The sequence below is a fragment of the Macadamia integrifolia genome, unplaced genomic scaffold (assembly GCF_013358625.1).
Source record: "Macadamia integrifolia cultivar HAES 741 unplaced genomic scaffold, SCU_Mint_v3 scaffold3559, whole genome shotgun sequence".
Lineage (NCBI taxonomy): Eukaryota > Viridiplantae > Streptophyta > Magnoliopsida > Proteales > Proteaceae > Macadamia > Macadamia integrifolia.
Window position 1 is genome coordinate 4,902 of NW_024869603.1, and position 5,214 is coordinate 10,115.

The 5,214-nt window shown below is 37.7% G+C and overlaps 1 pseudogene; it reads right to left on the minus strand.

Moving 5' to 3' along the window:
• Window positions 1-298: 298 nt before the first annotated feature.
• Window positions 299-2,060, minus strand: LOC122068205 (annotated as a pseudogene).
• Between the last annotated feature and the right edge of the window lie 3,154 nt (window positions 2,061-5,214).

Sequence of the window (5,214 nt, forward strand, 5' to 3'; positions counted from 1 at the left end):
TGGAAATGGATTTTTAGATTTTTTTATTTTTTCTATCTATCTACTATATCTACTAAGGTTGAGATCCATATATATATATATATATATATAAAAGAAATTGGAAATTTTTTCCCATGTTGTGAGGGTGTAATTTTTCTCATAAATGTTTATTATTATTATTATAAGGATGATTTACATCTACCTCCCTTGTCATTTGTCGAAATTACATAATTCCCTCTGAAAATAAAAAATTACATTTAAACCCACCCAAACTAACACAGTGGGAGGGGTGTTAGTTTTTTAAATGGAAAAGACGATTTTACCCTCTCCTACTTCTTCTTCTACCAGAAAACCTTCCGACGAAGAAATAGCCGGGTGATGGTAACATAATTGATGGACCTGGAGCTTCGACGGCTACTGGAGATGGGGTTGGAGAAACTGCAGGAGTGGGAGATGGAGAGGAAACAGGCTTCAAAGCTAGTGCTAGAGAAGGCGACTTCCCGAATAACTTGCTCGGAAGAAGAATGTTGTTGATAGTGAAAATGCACACTGGTGTGTCGTCAATCATCATGTCTACAATCCACGGGGAATCGACAACTGTGTCCAAGGTGATAGAATCTCCAACGGTTTTCACCATGAGGTCGTATTTGCCAGCTCCGTTTGTTGCGAGAGTGCTAATGGGAGCCTTGGTGGTCTTCAAAGTCATGATGGGTGTGTACCAAGCCAATGCATGGTACTGTAGTAATGTAACCACCTCGACATTCATTAGTGTAGTGAGATCTGGTATGCTGAGGGCTTTAAATGCTTCGTTCGACGGCGCTAACAACGTTAAACCCTTAGCCATGGCTGACTGGTAGACCTTGAGCACCCCGAAGCTTTGGATGAGCGAAGCAAAGGTCTTGCAGCCGTGCTTCTCGAGCAACGCCATAATGTTGATGACGGAAGCAGAGGGAGCAGGAGCAGTCAAGATCCCTAGAGCGATGATTGGGGCACTGATCTCAAGGGCGGAGATGTTGTAATGGATCTATTTGACGCTCTTGGTGTAGTTGGAATCGAGCTTGGATCTAGGAGCAGCAGAGCCGAAAGCAGCAGAGCCGAAACCAACCTTGCTGCCTTTGAGGTATGTGATGTTGACGAAGCTTGTTAGATGAAACACCAAGAAACACGAATAATAAAGAGACAATAGATCCGTACAACATAGAGATTTAACGAGGTTCACACACCAGGGTGGTGTGCTATGTCCTCGGGCGAAGAAGAAGATGATTCACTATGCCGAAGAGAGATTACACCCTAGCAGCAGCGAGGAAAAACTCGCCCTGAAACCCTAGCTGCGTGAAAACCCTAGAATACAATGACTTTCTCAACAAGCAACAGTACATTATATATACTCCAAAATCGTGGGTCTACCCATCGGGTTACGGTCGAACCATACCGCCCCCGCACCCCCATACAAGATCAATGATGGGCTCCGGGGTTGGGCCGCTCTGTTTCCATCACAGATCTCAGAAAAATTCACATTCAGGTCGCCACCAAAATATGTCGGATCGGGTCAATCTTCAAAACGGATCAAGAATTCGAGATAAACTTAACAAAGCTGTGTACCTATAAATGATTTATCTCATGGGACATTAAACTCTCTCTCTCTCTCTCTCTCTCTCTATCCTTTTGTGTGAATGTATAGAGAAAAGATAGGGATATGTTGGAAGAGTCGTGTAGAGGAACATCAGATTTTGGGTGGGTAGAGAATCTTGTGTGCGGCTAGAGGGGGGTGGCAGCAGCCAAACATGTCTCCACGCAATTGCTGGTTTTGTTGTCATGTGGTGAGTTTTGAGGCGTACGGAGAAGTCCAAGGCTCTATTGGTTGCCGAGGTTACCAGCGGCATTGCCGGTGGTCTGGTAGAGAGTAGTGGTGAGAATAGTACCCTTGGAGATGTCATGGAGCTTCGAGGTGTCGTAGTAGTCGAGGAGGATGAGGTTGTTGTGTTGTTCGATGAGAACGATGGGAAGACCCGTGTCAGAGAGTTTAGGGAGAAGGGGTTGAGTGGTGAAGAAGAAAAAGAAGAAGGAGGGGTTAAAATCGCCTTTTCCATTAAAAAAAAACTAACATTTTTCCCACGTTGTTAGTTTGGGTGGATTTAAATGTAATTTTTCAATTTTCAAGGGGGATTATATAATTTCAATAAACGACAAGGGAGGTAAATGTAAAAAATCCTTATTATAATTTCTTTTTCAAATTTTATTATTATTATTATTAGGGGAAATAAAAGCCTAAAAGACAGAACGGCCTCTGCACCCTAACATAGGGAGTGGCAAAATGACTTAGTTGCCATACAACCTGGTAGTGATCCCTAGCAAGCCCAACTTTTATCGATCAATCAAGTTGGCTTCACATGAAATATTCGCTCATTCATCATCGTAGTTCAGCATACTAGATGCGAGTCACACCAAGCCAATTTCAATCCAATAAGGCTGAATCTACGAGAAATTACCCAAAATATGCCCTAACCGTAGGGTTTGAAAAATTCATAGTCGATCTGTCCAAGCCTCAAATTACCTTAATTAAATTTTGGAAAAATATCGGCCTCCATCGATATCGATCTGATCCCAATTTTTAAAATCATTCCCAAACCCTCGATTTTTGGTGCGCAGTCTGAGAATTAATATTAAATCAATAATACTAGTTGGCGTCTTCAGTCTTCATTGACTTTCATTTCATATTTTATAGCCTTAAAAGACTATTTGGATAATTGGATGGGCAGGCAACCCACTTGCTTAGTGGGTTTGATGTTTGAATGATCAGACGTGCCCCGTTCGATTTCCTACCAACTAATTGAAACCCGCCACGTACATGTCGTGCAAGGGTTGCTGATACGTGGACGAGCTAAATGGGTCTCACTTCGCTTTCGTTGAGTCTTTGACCAAACATGACTAGGAGGTTTACTAAAACCAAGAGACCTTAGGAAGTGTATAGATTAAATACACTTCTAATTGGATAAGAAAAAATTATTGGATAATTGGATTACATTTCTAAGGCATTAGCAATTTAGCATTGAAACTCAAAATTTCACCTAAAAAAGCATTGAAACTCTATGGTATCATGCATAGGAGGAGAAATTTATTCAAGCCACTTTGTAGCCTCACTAACTACTTGATGCCAAAGGTTCAAAGTTTGGGTGAGAAAGGGACGTGAAAATCTTTTGCAGTGAGTGCGACAGTGCAGTGAGTATCAGGTGGTCAAGAGGACCTTGGGGTACATGTCCAAATGCTCTCGACTATCCGATGTTTAGCACATCGCCACACTCACTGTAAAAAATGATCACCCAAGAAAAGAAAGATATGAAGTATATTGAAATGGGCATCAAAACGATAAAAATTATTACAATAGAGAATAATAATGATGATCCTGGATACATTTTTCCATCACACAAAATGGAAGAAACTTTCTCTTCATTTATGGCTTTAAAGTACCCCCAACACCCTCCAAGCTTAAACATCAACTTTTTATTGGTTTGCATGCTCAACCGTCAACCATATCCTCTTTTTCCTTCAAATGTTAAATGGGTTAAAATAGTGGGAAATATCTATCTATGGTATTGTATGAAGGGAAGTGGCTTCCTACTTCCCCACTTGGTATGTGGACCTTTTTTTTTATCTTATTTCCTAGGGGGCAATTGATTAGAGTGGTTTGTTTTTGGTAAGCTTATCACGTGGCCTCTCTCTTCATTAATTGTGCCATATAGAAGATAATGTGGCAATTCAGGACAATGGGATAAAATAGTACATGTTTGAATTAAGATTGTGTTAATTTTCTAAGTCTAAACCAATCAAATATCACTATGCACCCACATACATGTATGTATACATCTACAGTACCCTACTACTACTCGGCATTATTATATTATCATGCAATTTTAAACCTCTATTTTTCACTTAGAGAATGATGTTTGGATAGAAAGTAACATTTTTCTACCCTTGATTGCAAGGGAAATTGAAGAAAATAAAAAGAAAAATTTTAAACTTAAGAAGAAAGGCAATTGAGGAAAGAAAAGTGAAAAGTTTCAAAACTTAAAAGGAAACTTTGTGATCATCATTCAAATGGTTATGTTACTAACTTCAGATCATCTAATATTTAGTTAGTAAATTTCACTCTACTTGTACACATGCTTCTCATTGTCGGTGAATATATTCTTCATTAAAAAAGAAAAATCCCTTGGATTTGAAAAGTAAAATGCAAGTAACATCTAAAAAATATAATTACCCATTATGATCAAGAGTTTAAGTAATTTATACAATATATATTGCTAGACATAAAATAATTTATACAATCATGTCAGGAAATAATTACAAAAAAATAATTTTTTTAGGGTTGAAATTTTTTTACTTCATTTTCTTTAGTTTCCGTTATTACCAAATCAGAACCAACACTATAACTAGCATCTCTTTCACCAATAAATACACCATCAAAACCTTCCCTCCTTATTTTGAAGCTTGTCCTTCCATTTTCTTATGGAAGAAATTACTTTATTTACTTCAGATGACGATCAATGAGTGACCCTTAAATATCCTCCCTAACTATCTCAACCAACTCCCAAGACTATGTATGTTAATGAATCAAACTTCACTTTATGGTAATTAAGTGTGAAAAGGATCAGAATAGACCATTTAAAACCTAAAATTGACTCGTCTTGTTAATAAATGGGATATTTATAAGAGTTGATTTTGGGACTAATTATTAAATGAGATGGAACAATTCTATGATGGGTTTCCGAATATATCTTTCTTAGCTGAATAAGGAATCAGCTGGAATCAAAATCATTGCGACCAGTTTAAGATGCATATTTACTTATTTGGTTACTTTGAAGTGTGAAAGATTTTAACCTATTTGAGTGATGTGATTATTTGCATACATAGGAATATATGTTCAATTAGGAAAAATAATTTTTAAATAAGTAACATAGAGGAGCAAGAGACCCTTTCATGTGAGGAGGAGAGAGATAAAAAGAGGGAATATTAACATACTCTACTACTTGATGGCTCAGAGAATCTTTTTATTCAATTATTTATATATTTTGAGATTTTTGACATATTTAAGTGCCTATAACTATTAAAGAATTGAAACCGGATCAAACGTGCTAGATCTTAGTTTTGGCTTTGTGATTGATCCCTTGGCATTAATGCTGCTAGGAAATCATCTGATCACCTAGATCTGTTCTTTTTTTTTTTTTTTTTTTTTTT